This window comes from Panthera tigris, chromosome C2 (assembly GCF_018350195.1).
Source record: "Panthera tigris isolate Pti1 chromosome C2, P.tigris_Pti1_mat1.1, whole genome shotgun sequence".
Lineage (NCBI taxonomy): Eukaryota > Metazoa > Chordata > Mammalia > Carnivora > Felidae > Panthera > Panthera tigris.
In genome coordinates, this window is record NC_056668.1 from 102,294,491 (window position 1) to 102,309,102 (window position 14,612).

A 14,612-nucleotide genomic window follows, 5' to 3' on the forward strand; every position below is an offset into this window, starting at 1 on the left:
ATTAACTCTACAGAGTACATCCGTGTACTATGGTTCCAAAATCACTGCTAAGAAAACTTGCAACCTCTGGATTTTAAAAGAGTTCAATCAGATAAATATTATTAAAATTACCTATGGTACATGGACTATTTCAATATGAACACCTTATTCATTTTGACCAAAAATCCATTGGTTACCAGTTATCACTTACTTATAATAGGATTTTATTGAGGGGGGGTCACAATTCAATGTATTAGAAACATGAAATGATTTAATTTTTCCCCTATCTACTCTAGGAGCTACAAACTGGTAGCCTAAAAACTTAAGCAGTCTTCTGTTTTTCCTGTAGAGTTTAAAATAAAATTGAATATGAATTTAAGTGAAGCATGCACTCTCTTACTTGTCACAGGCTCCATACTCTCTGTGGCAGGTAGAATCCAATTGCAAGATGGCCCCTGAATTCTCATCCACTGGGACACACCCATGTATGTAATACCTCGCTTTCAACTGTGGCTAAGACCTGTGAATAGGATGGATGATGCCACTCCCACTGATAGTTACAATATATTGCCAAGGTAAAGTTCTTTCCAGATTCAGTTAAGGTTCCTTATCAGTTGACTTTAAATTATTCTAAAGGACAGTATCCTGGTGGGCTTGACCTAATCATCTGTGCTCATTCGGAGAATGTCTTGGCCCTTCCTCAAGCAGCAAAGATGCTTTCTGGCTGGCCTTGAAAAAGCAACCAGTCATGCTGCGAACTGCTTATGAAGAGGGGCAGCTGAGGGCCTGAATTCCACCACTGTAAGGAACTGAATACTGCCAACAGCTTGACTGAGCTTGGAATTAGATCCTGAGCTCCAGAGGAGAATGCAGTCTGTCTGACACATTGATTGCAGTCTTGTGAGATCCTGAGCTGAGGACCCAGCTAAGTCACTCCCACACTCCTGATCCCCTGGAAACAGTGAGATAATAAACATGTGTCATTTTAAGCCACTCAATTTGTGAAGATTTATAACTCAGCAATAGAAAAATAATATGCTCTGTATTGCCTCAATACTCACCGTGATTCACACATACCCTCTTTTCCATCTTTTTACAACTTAGAGAATTTCTTTCATGTTATCAGTTTCAGTTACTAAAACTTAGTTCTATCCAGTTCATAGTTTTAACTTCATAGAAATGTAAAGATTGTCCTCTCACCTAGTACAAGTTACAGCTGTAGCCCTGCCTGCTTGGAGTAACGTGGCTAAAGTTCTGTCTTTCCCACTTTTTTTCAGGGTCTAGAGTTCTGTATTAGGTTCTGTAAGGAGGAAAAGGAGGGAGATATTACTGCATTGGTGTATGTGTTGGGAGGTTTGGGCTATGTGGTCTGATTTACTGTCTACAAAGGTGGTATTCATGCCTTTCTGAAGCATGTTCAGCATCCTGAAGCCCCCGTCTGTTGCTGAGGATTCCCAGAGAAGGGCAGTTGGATTTCTCTTGGTCTCTTGCCAGTGGACTACACCCCTGTCTTTTCCACATTGAGAGAGTGACTCCTTGTCCCTGAACCTGTCTGAAAGCCCAGTGTTCTTCCTCTAACCATACACTCACCCATGGGGGGAGACCTGGGTACCCACAGGTTCTCTTCTATCACTTCTGAGGAGAACTGGGACAGGATGAGGTTGCCCCCACCTCCTGGCATGTTATGCTACAATACCTTCAAGCCCTGCTGGAAAGCTCCTTTAATTCTCCTGCCTTGAGAAATACATAAGAGGGAACTAGTCTTGAAATTCACCAATGCTTTCCAACTTCAGGGAACGCTTATCAGGCTCTCTCACAAAATCAGGAGTAGTACCACATTTGGTCTACATAGACTTTAGTTCAATATTCATCCAGCCAGAGAATAAAAAGAAAGATTCCTTTTTTGGACACAAATACTCTGCATCATTGGTACCTTCCCTTAAAATGTACAGCACAAGAGATTTTTCCTCAAATGAGCTTTAGTTAAACTTCCTGGACAATAGGAAAATTCTTACCTCTAGTGGCATAATTAATTTATACAAGAATAAAACCAGCTATTTAAGGAGAGAAAGTTGTAAAGCATTAAAGACCAGCAACATCTATACTCTGTTATTCCTCCCCACAAATAAAATTTATACTTATTCACCATTCAAGGAAACAAATGTCAAAACATTTCCATCAATTTTTCCCTCCTACTATCTTCACCAAAAATAGAAAAGGAAGAAGCCCAGGCCCTACGTTTGATTTTCCATACAGTTAATTCTCAGTAAACAGCACCAACCAGACTGAGACCCATTCACAAAAAAATCAAAAGCTTATTCCAAGTAATTGTGGATCTATCATCTTACTGATCTCAGAGCTGAACCCACCTTCTGTCTGCCGTAACTCCTAGAAAAGGCTCTGGTGCACAAGTCATCTGCCCCAGTCAGAAATGGAACAAACATCAAACTTGAAAAGCTACACATCCATTCAGGAAAGCATACATTTTCAGTGCCATCTTAAACTAATCAACTTTATTTTTTTTAGAGAAATTTTACGTTCACAGCAAAATTTAATGAAAATCGCATGCAGTTTCCATATACCTCCATTTCCCCCATTAACACACAACCTCCTGTACTACCATTATCTGTCACCACAGTGGTGCATTTGTTACAATTGAGAAGCATCCTCTGACACATCGTTATCACCCGAAGTCTATAATTTACATTAGACTTCAGTCTTAGGGTTGTACAGTCTGCAGGTTTTGATACATGTATAATGATATGTAGCCTGCATTGTAGTATGGACCATAATAGTTTCACTGCCCTAAAAACCTGTGTTGACACATAATCATACAAAGTCCAATAGTTTATATTAGAGTTCACTCCTGATGTTGCACAGTCTAGGGTTTTGGACAAATGTATGTCATATATCCACATGTACAATATACAGAGTATTTTAACTGCCCTAAAAATCCTCAGTTCTCTATCCAACCCCACCCCCCCTGCCAACGCCAGCAACCACTGACCTTTTTAATGCCTCCATAGTTTTGCCCTTTGCAGAATGTCATATGGTTGGAGTCGTGGATGATGCAGTCTTTTTCAGATTGGCTTCTTTCAGTCAGCAATGTGCATTTAAACTTCCTTTACATTTTTTTTTATTGCTTGATAGCTCATTTCTTTTTAGTGCTGAATAGTCCATTGTTTGAGTGTGCCATAGTTTGTTAATCCTTTCACCTACTGAAGGACATTTTGGTTGCTTGCAACTCCTGATACTTAAGAACAAAGCACCTATAGACATCTGTGTGCAAGTTTTTATGTGGACGTATGTTTTTAATTCACCTGGGTAAGTACCAAGGAGCAAGATTGCTGGATCATACAGTTAGGCAATGTTAGTTTTGTAACAAACCGCCAAACTCTCTTCCACAGCAGATGTACTGTTTTTTATTTCCACCAACAATGAACGAGAGCTCCCGTTGTTGTTCCTCATCCTTGCCAGCATTTGGCATTGTCAATGTTTGGAATTTTGACCATTCTAATATGTATATAGTAATATTTTGTTGTTATTTTAATTTGCATTTCCCTGATGACCCAAGATGTAAAGCATCTTTATATATGCCTTCTTGCCATCTGTATATCCTCTTTGGTGAGGTATCTGTTAAACTATTTGAGTCACTTATTAATCAGGTTGTCTGTTTTCTTATTGTTGAATTCTAAGAGTTCTTTCTATTTTGATAATATCCTGTATTAGATGTGTCTTTTGGAAATATTCTCTGACGCTTGCCTTCACATTCTCTTGACATTGCCTTTTACAGAGCAGAAGTTTCTAATTTTAATAAAGACTAGCTTATCAATTCTTTCTTTCATGGATGGTATCTTTGATATTGTATCCAAAAAATCATCATCATACCCAAGGTCATTTAGGTTTTCTCCTATGTTATCTTCTGGGAGTTTTATACAGGTAGATGGTTTTATACAGATAGATGGTTGGTTACTAAAATAACACCTAGTACATAGTAGCCAAATTTTTACTGAATCATTTTATTTATTTACTTATTTATTTGGTATACCTGTGTGCAGTATAATAAAGAATTTGTTTGGTTTTTGCCTAAGGTTTCTGACAAGGAGTTTCAAAAGCTCTTAGAAATTCCTGAGTGATCCGAATCTTTGCAATGCTAAAGACTCCTGTGGACCCCTAAGTAGCTTCACAATGGAGCTGGTCACCAGGAAGACCAACAAATAATTACAGGGTTGAACTTTCTTCCCCTTCACCCTCCAGGGAGGGGAGGGAGACTGCAGATGGAGTTCAATAGCTCGGTCATTAATTGAATCAATTAATGAAACTCAGGGGTACTTCCTGTTTGGTGATCACATTGATATGCTGGGAGAGAGAACCACCCCAGTGCCACAGGTAGAGGGCAAGACATCTCAGTATTTGAGATTCTCTCAGACCTTGCTCTATGTGTACGTCATATAATAAAGTCTAGGGCTTTCCTGAGTTGAGTTGCTCTAGTGTATTATCAAACTTGTGCTGGGTAGTGGGAACTCTCTAACTGGTGGTCAGTTGGTCAGAAATGTAAGTGGCTTCAGGATCCCAAGAACTTGTGCCTGGCTTCTAACATAAGGGTGTCTGGATGGGGACTCTATCCTTAAACCTGTGGATCCTGATCATAACTCTGGGTTATGCATCGGGAACTGCACTGAATTGCAGTTCCCCAGGTGGGACTAAAACAGAATACTGTGTTTAACAAACCATTTAATTGCATTTCCACAAGTGTGTACATTGTATTTGTCTAGTATCTACAACCAAGGCCCAGTCTCAAATTACAAACACTCACAATTAGTGCACAGAATCATTTTTAAACTAACTTCAATAAAATGACAAATAGGAGTCCAATCAACACATGTATTTTTTCCATGCTGCTGCATATTTGCCTTTATTTCCTTTTTAGCCAGTGACCTATGTATATATTTGTTTCTCTGAGTAGTATCATTAAGTAAAATTTTATAAATATAAAAATAGAATTGAGATGGCAGGAACTACAAACTTTGAAATGCATTAAGGTAAATCAAGCCATCATTAACAGTACCTGAAATATATTGTAACTACTACATCAATACATAATAGGACACTCATTAATTTTATGCATTCCATGAAGATTATATTCTAATAGTTTCTAGGTTAGCAGGGGTAAGTAAATTAGGCAAAACATTAGGCAGGCGTTAGAAAAGCAGGTGATTCCTATTACCTTGGGTTTTCATAAGCTGAGATAAGTAAGGATCTACAATAGAGGCAATCAATTATCTCAAAAGAAATTCAAATTCAAAAATCAATAACTGGCTTTCTTTGTGCAAGGGGAATATCTAATAGCAGCAATCAGTAACTAGGGCAACTTCTAACCTGATACATTTAGCCAAAATGATTTCAATTTCTATCTCCAAGTATGTTTTAATGCTTCTATTCCATCTTATTACTTTGAAATTTTTCATTAGAGATTCAAGGCTTTTCAGAGCTGAAAGTCACCATAGAAATTATTATAAGAGAACATCTGCTGGAGACACCTTAGGAAGTTAAATTTGAATTTGCTTTAAATATGTAATAAGGGTGATTGTTAATATTACACTAATTCTTTTGCTTAATGAAAGCAAAGTGAATAAATATAGGTGCTGTGTTTCATATGTAAGGACTGTAAAAATGGGCAGATTTTATCTTTATATCATCACATATAAAATAGATTTGTTAGCAAATCAATAGAGCAAAGGAAGAAAATGTTTCTTCTACTGGAGAGTAAAGGACAACCACTGGTTCAGTCACCACTTAACAGCAGTGTTTGCATTCAAACAATGAACTGTTAATTACAAATGATTGTTATCTGTATGTAAAAACAAGTTCTCAAAGATATGTATATAGCCCACTTCTTCCTCCCTGAATCCCATCAACAAAATATCTCTAAGCGCTTGAACCTACACCAACTAAATTACATTTTTTAAATTTTCTATAAAAAATGAAAATATTCTATAAATTTGACTTCATAAGGTCATATTCCCTCTCAGCTAGGACAAATTAAGAAAATTTTTTCAATGTGTGCAAAGAACTAACTAGCTTAAAATCTCTTGATTACTATTCTTGCAGTGGAAAAATTTTAAGGAATCTTTTTTTAAAAGAACCCAGAAATGAGCCTAAACTAATTAATCCCACTCCCAACAGTTTATTTAAAATTCTACATATTTCTACTTTTTCAGTAAAGATCATTTAAAAAGAGTTCTGAAAATAAATACATAAACAAATGGGGTGCCTGGGTGGCTCAGTCGGTTGAGTGTTAAGCATCCGACTTTAGCTCAGGTCATGATCTCACGGTTCCTGAGTTCAAGTCCCGCATCGGGCTCTGTGTTGACAGCTCAGAGCCTGAAGTCTGCTTTGGATTCTGTGTCCCCCTCTCTCTCTCTCTGCCCCTCCCTCGCTCACGCTCTCTGTCTCTCAAGAGTAAGTAAAACATTAAAAAAAATTTGTTTAATACATAAACAAATGATGAATACATAAGTTAAATAATTCTAATTGCCAAATATAGATAATACCTGCTAGAAACGTAGATTTTAAATTGTGTTGGGTATAACAAGACTTCTCAACCTCAGCATTATTGACATTTTGAGTTGGATAATTCTTTGTCATGGAAGGCTGTCCTGTGCATTGTTGGATGTTTAGTAACATCCCTGGTTTCTGTTCACAACATGCCAGTAATATCTACCCTCTACCTTAGTTCTGACAATCAAAAATGCCTTGGAACACTGCCAAATGCCCCCCAGGGATGGGTCCAAAATTACCCCCAATTGAGAACCACTGGATAGTTTGTTGAAAATACAGAATGCTGAGTCCCATCTCCCAGCATTCTGATTCACAAAGTCTGAAGAGGTCTCCATTTTTTTTTTTTTTTTTACAACCATTCTGCATTTTTCTTATGTGGGTATTCCCAAACACCATTTTGAGAGCCACTACATATTTATTTGCAAGCAACTTCATATGGAGGGGAGAGACATTCACAAAACACTAAGCGTTCAGCAATCTGACCTCAAACAGCCCTTCTGACTGCCCGAAGTTGAGAGGCAGAAGGAAAATCACAAAATGGGCTCTCATTAATCAGTAAACTGTATATCTTTTTGAGCCTCACAGTATATAGAATGTCTTCATGAGCTCTGGAGTCTCTCAACAATCCTCTGAGGGACATAAGATATTTTATAAACAGGCTTCCTACCATTTCTACCTCATTAGGAGTTACGTTTCTAGTTTCTGTGATCATGAATATCAGCACAACAAAAGCTAATCAACTCTTTCAACTGGGATGGCATCCCTAGAGGAAACAGATGCAGGGTCATCTTATTTAAAATTATACACCTAAAATCTGCCAGAATTCAAAGCTTGGGACTTTTCACATGTAAAAGTTTTTTTGGGTTTTCTTTTTTTTCTTCCCCCCCATGGTCCACACCTCCTCTCCTTCAGTAGGCATAACTAGGTCAAACAAATCAGTTCACTATAAACTGGTCATTCAGGAGTTCTATATTCTTACCTATACATGTCACTAAAATCATGTGAATATGTGTAAGCAAAGATTTTTGAATAAATTTTAGTATTTTTCCCATCAAATCATTCACAAATATAGTACTCATTTTAATTAATCTCCCATCTTCTCTGCAAGCTGAATGTTTTTGTTGTCTTTTTTAGAAGTCACGTTACTCCTTATCTACCTTATGGTCAAATAAATTCTCTTTTCCCATGGTCTACTGTCAAACCTATCCTGCACTGTGCAACTGACTTTTATGAACTAAATACAAGAGTGCACAGTTATTGCTGTCAAATTTATCTTCTTGATTCAACCCAAATGTCCACTCGGTATAAACCAAATAATCAAACTGGTGATAAGGCTAGATGTAAATTCCTGTGCAAGTCCGATATAACCTCTATCTTTCCTTTTAATCTTTTCCCCAATCATTATTAAGAGATATTTATACTTCTAAGGTCCTCCGAGCAAGATGAAATCATAAGGACATGTCAGGTAAATAGAACAGCACCATAAATAACTGAATGGATCAGCCCAGAGGGTATTGGCTTTCAACAGTCTACTAAATAATGCCCGAGGACATGGTATTCAAGCGTCTCACTACCAGCTTTCAACTTCTCTTTTCAGACTCATCTCACCTTGATCTTCATCCTCTATGCTCTACTATGAGCCAACAGGACCATATCCTATTAGTTGAATTTCACAGGATTTCCTACCTTAAATCTTTACTCACTCTTTTGATCGACCCATTCATGAGATTCTAACTTTGCCTAATCTTTAATGTCCAACACAACCTCCTCCTCCATAAAGCCTGCCATCATTACCTCTCATTGTCCAACCTTTTAGAAAGAAATTTCTCCTCCTGACTTCTCAGAGTAATATATGAGTACATCAGCCTTAAGTTACCATCATTTGCTGATACCCTGTTCATACATTGCATTTACCTAATACCTAATACAATGTTCCGTACTTGGGAATTTTTTATTGATTTAAATGATGAGGTAATATCATATCGCAAACTTGAAACTTTTATGTGAACATTAGAAAAAGGTAGCAGCTAGAGGCAGCACAAATTACAGTAGGCTTAAGAGTAAAAAAATAAGAGTGAATAAGAAAATACTTCATAAACAATTCTGCATTGAGAAGGAACAGCAATAAAAATGCGCCTCTTCTAACCCAAGTTTTAAAAATGAGATTAATCAGTCTAATGGGCTTTCATAACCATTTCTAGCTTCTTATGATTTTCATTTCTAGTTACTATGATGATGAATAACAACCTAACAAAAGCTAATCAACTCTTTCAACTGTAGGGCAACACCAGAGGAAATGGAGTCTGATTTCAGAAAGAGCACTTCAGAAATGATGCAAAACCTATAGTGGTTACAGATGCCTAAGTAGGTTTGGGCCAAAATAGCAAATTACTTAACCAGTTCTCAGGTCACTAATTCATTTCAAAACCATTTGACCTGAAGTAAGCCTGGTGAGCTTAAGTCTGTCTACATGGAGATAAAAACTGTTTAGAGGTACTAGGCAATTGATTCCCCAAAGGACTCCAATAAAAAACAACTTAGAGAAAAGAAAACAAGAAGTTCAGACCTTGAGCCACAAATTATTTATGCACTCCTATCATGATTGCTGAAACAGGATTTAAGTTGGGAAAAGCTTTTAAGTGAAAACTTAGATTTTTTCCTAGAATCAATAAATTTACCTGACTTCATCAGTTTAATAGAATAAAACAATACCAGTCAAATATATTTTAACAAACACTATTACTGCAAAAATATCCCTGCAATAAAAATTTGCTTAACTAAACATATGCTCTTCTTAAGCAACAATCAAATGGCAAAATTCCAGTATGAAGAAGAGTTTTTTAAAACCTTCTACATTCACTTCAATAGGGTATTTTATCAAAATTGACATAAATTTGCCTTACAAAATCTAGTAATAGTTACCCACCAACATAGTTTATTATTACATGTCTCTGAATATACATACATAGATACATGAACACACTAACATCAACGTGATATATAATTAAAACATGCTTGAGAGCCCAGAGATCTGGATTTTAAATTCGCCATCCTTACTTTAACTCACTTTATGCCTTATGGTCACTCTACCTCTTTAGAATTGATTTCAGATGTGGAAAAGACAGATGCTTGGACTATATGAATTTTGGACCGACCGCGAAAGCTTCCCATATTGTCTGTGCCTTCATGATCTTGATCTTACATGATGGAGCTATGCAGTGCTGAGATAATCTACATCTTAACCACAAGAGTCTTAAATGTATTCTTTTTGGCACCATTATGTTAATAAAAGGAAAAAATGATATCCAAACAACAAAATAAGATTTTCCCTACACCCTACCAGCTGTCTCTAATGTTCTAGAATTCAATCTATTTCTCACCTTTCAAAAGAACAAAAAAATTAAGCATTTGTTTATTCATTGAACACATCATTTTAGATCCTCTGTTTTGTGCCAGGGACTGTTCCTAGGCAGTGGGGATGCAGTGATAAACAATATAGACAAGCTATCATAAATATCACAGATCTTATAACTCGTTGAGGAGACAGATCATAAATAAGGCAAGATAGATACGAAGTATGGTAGGAGGTGTGAAGGTGGCTGAGATATAGCAGGGTGATCAAGAAAGCCCTCTTTAAAGACCTGAGATCTTGAGCTGACACCAGAGAATAGGTCATAAGCCAACAATGTAAAGAGCTGGTGGATGTGCATTCTTAGCAGAAGGATGTAAAGCCAAGGGCAGGCCACCTAAAATGTGCCACTTTGACAATATTATTTTAAATAAAAGTTACTTAAGAGACATCCTGTTCGAGGACTCTCAGACCCTCCTCTGTTCCTGGGTATGCAAGAAATAAATCTCCTGTACTAAAAGTCCCCTCTTTGTGCTAATAAAAAGGAATCCTCATCACCAGAGATAGGGACCTTAAACCAGAGAAAGCTTTATAAACAAACCTTTTTACTTTTTACTAACCTACTACCTCAACCCAAATTCCACTTAGAATTCCTTACTAATTGAAGCTCCCAAAGTTAAGGGTTTTTTTTGTCCTCTCAATTCCTCACAGATTTATTGTCTTTTCATCTATACAGTATGAAAACTGCCTGCCTTGGTCATTTCTTTAGTCCCCAGTTTCAATATTGGGCCACCATGCATGCATAATAAAACTTCGGAGTTTTTTTCCTGTTAATCTGTTTAATGTAAAGATCATTCTTAGTCCAGCTAGAAGAATCTTGGCTAGAGGAAATTTTCTTCTTCCTTCACAGGGACCAGCAGAGACACAGGTCTTGGGAAGAGAAAGGCAGCGCTGTGTCGGTCATCAGGATCCACTTACAAGCAAGATCCACATGGAGCACTGGTTTAGAACTTCTATAAAGGGTCGTTAGGAATCATTTTTTCTAGATGCAACAAGAAAAAACAGTCTAGGCTTTGCAAGAGTTCTTGACTCCTTTCCTAATCCCACTGGCCACATCCAGTTGATCACCAAGTCCTATTAACTTAAATCATGATAATCTGATACTAAATGCTTAAAAGTGCCAGTCATCTGAGAGTTCTATATTTAATAATTCATTTAACCCTTACAACCTCCCTACTTTGTAGGCATATTACTATTATTATCTTTAATATGTGACCCAACAAGAGATATATGGATTGAGTAACTTTCATGAAACACAGCTATAGAGAGGTAAAACTTAGGACTCTAAGCAGCATGTCTGGCTCCAGAACCCACATTCTTCTCCATTACATTTCACCAACCCTTATGTGTCAATTCTGTCTCCTCCTTACCATCCCTACTGCCTTGGCTTTATTTAATTCAAGGACTTATCTTCTCTGGACTGGTTTCTTGCAAGGACTCTAATCATTTTCCCTGACTCCACCATCTCCGCTTCCCAGAACAATACTTTTGTTCACACTGATGCCAGTGTGGCATTAAGCACATAGTTATTGGAAACTTAAAATGTGTCTGGTCCAAATTGAGATGTGCTGTAAGTATAACACCAGATTTCAAAGTGGAAGTGTGGAAGAAAGTGTGGAAGAAAGAATGTAAACTATCTCAATAATTTTCCCTTTGATCACGTGTTACTGGGTCTTATTGCTTCAGGCCCAAATGAGCTAGCAGATTCCACAAAATGTTTAAGCCCTCTAAAGAAGATATCTGCCAGGGGTGCCTGCGTGGCTCAGTTGGTTAAGCATCCAACTTCAGCTAGGGTCGTGATCTCATAGTTCGTGTGTTCGAGCCCCGCATCAGGCTCTGTGCTGACAGCTCAGAGCCTGGAGCCTGCTTCAGATTCTGTGTCTCCCTCTCTCTCTCTCTGCCCCTTCCCCACTCATACTCTGCCTGTCTCTCAAAACTTAGTAAACCATAAAAAAAATTCAAGAAAATATCTGCCAGCATTTTGTGAAAAATCCCCAAGACAAAGAAGGTAAGACACCTAGGACCAAAGCACTGGCATATTGTTTTTCCACATGTCCTGCAACACAAATGTTGGCTACATGTTCTGAAGAAACAGCTTCCTGAAAAAAGAGAGAAGCTGCAAAATATGATAAAATTTTGGCCAGGAGAATAAAGGAGGCCAAAGGAAAGCTTCAGAACAGATTTCCAAGACACTGAGGTTGTCCTTTCTGAGAGCTTCCATCTCTAAAGTTGAGTTTATTAAAAAATGAGATTTTTCTAAGAGTAACAAATAAAACTAGATATTAAATAAAAAAGAGGGGTATGTGAAGAGATAGAATCCAAAAATGTGTAAGCAGGTGGTAAGAGGGGCTGTTTTCTAGAGGAAATATATATACATTTTGGAAAGGCTGCATTAAAGGGGCACCTGGGTGGCTCAGTTGGGTAAGCATCCGACTCTTAACCTTGGATCAGGTTATAATCTCATGGTTCATGGGTTCAAGCCCTGCATTGGGCTTGGTGCCAACAGCGTGGAACCTGCTTGGGATTCTCTATCTCTTTGCCCTTCCTCTGCTGCGCGCGCGTGCTCTCGCTCTCTCTCAAATAAGAAAATTTTAAAAATAAAAAAAAAGCCTGCATTAAAAAGGTTCTTGACTTACTACTTCTCAGGGTCTTGAATGTAGGGCTAATGTGCACACCCAGGGCATTGTTGGCAGGTTCCCACTACCTCCTTGGACAACAGTGAGTGAACACATCTAGGGAAACACCTGCGCCCATCATCTCAGCCTCTTCTGTGTTCCTGTTCATACACGCTCTTACTAACCCAGCACGGACTCTTTACCAGGAGGACGTGCCACTGGCCCCTATTTCCTGCCAACCTGCTTGTGTGTCTGAGAAAAACAAGAGAGCTCCCTGGGTACCCATTCCTTAAAACATTGTTTAAATTTTGAAATTATAATATTTGAATACATTAAGTAAAATATATTATTAAAATTGATTTTACTCGTGTGACAAAGATGGGAGGGAGAGTGAGAGGGAAATACCCCTGATGAACAGCATACTAGTGAATTAAGGTCAACTGTACAGGAAGTTTGCTTCCCAAGGATAACTGGAACTGAGAAAGACCACTTAAAGACCATAGAAAATGATAAACCGAAACTTTGTAACTATTCTTAAATGTTTAATGCAGATTTTATATTGAACAAGTAATACCAAAAATACTATGTTAATTTTTATCTTGTGTTGAAAAGATTTATATTATAATTGAAACTATCCTAAATTCTTAAAATAAACTATGAATATACCAATAGGGCAGGACTCATTTTCTTTTTTTTAAACTTATAACCCCACAGAACTTCCCTTTGCATTTACCTTTCACAGCATGATTACAAACAAGGGTCAGTTACACAGATGTATTCAAGGGCTTCCTTAATTTTCCCAAGGTCCTCTTTATAACATTTTCAAAGTCAAATCATCCTCTTTAAAATAATTATCTTGTTCTCATTCTTGTCAATTTTTATCTTATTGTTTTCTGGTTTAACTTCCACATCCTTGCTTGTCAATAGCTTTGTTCCAATTTAAGTAATTTGTCAGTATTACTAGCATATGCTTTATCCAGTAACTTTTGTGAAAATTATATTTTTACTTTATAATCATTTAGTTTTCATTCATTGTTGTACTGCCCTAAGTTCTATCAAGAGATTGATCTTCAAAGATGTTAGAATAATGGGCCAGAGATACTAGCAATGAGCAAAGAGGACATTTGAATGATGACTAATTTTTATAAGAAAGTTTATTAAACTAAAAAAAATTAAGAATAAAAAGGGGTGCCTGGATGGTACAGTCAGTTAAGCATCCGACTCTTGATCTCAACTCAGGTCATGATCTCACAGTTCATGAGTTTGAATCCCGCATTGGGCTCTGCACTGATGGCATGGAGCCTGCTTGCGATCTTTCTCTCCTGTCTCTGTCCTTCCCTGTCTTGCGTGTGCATGCTCGCTCGCTCTCGCTCTCTGTCACTCTCTCTCAAAATAAATAAATTATAATAAAGTATATCGGTTCATAGTAAATAATTTCTGGTTACAATAACTATCTCTTCTCTATCAAATGTAGTAATTTCAGGGATACAGATACCAAAAGTGCTTATAGAAGACTTCTGTTAATTAGGAGAGCAAAATTAAGATTGTAGTCAAGACAGTAAACTGTTACATAGAAAACCATAAGAACTCAGGATATAGAACCTAGTGTATTCAACAAAATTCTTCATTTGGTAATTAGAAAAATGTTCTGTGAAACCTTTAGAGGGAACCCCTCTTAGGAGAAGGAAGTCTCCAAGAAGAGAACAGAGACAGAGGGAATATCCTGCATCCCTACATGAAATGGAGAGTGTCTTTGTTTTTCTGTGCACTACACTAGCTCCTTTAAGCAGCAGAGTCAAAACTGTGTCATTATTCCACAAGATGCACAGAAATGGCTCAAAATTCAAATCATTTTAAGGCCTGAAGCTGAGGAAAAAAATGTTTCTGTTTTAGAATCATAAAATACCCTATTCTGAGCAGATTGTGTGGGAGGGGCAACTGAGAACCTAGTTCACTGGTGCCCAGATTGACACCAATCTCATTAATGTTTTTTTTTTTCTTTTACAAAAGTTTCCCCTGCCTCAGGCTATGTAGGCGTCTAGCCCAAG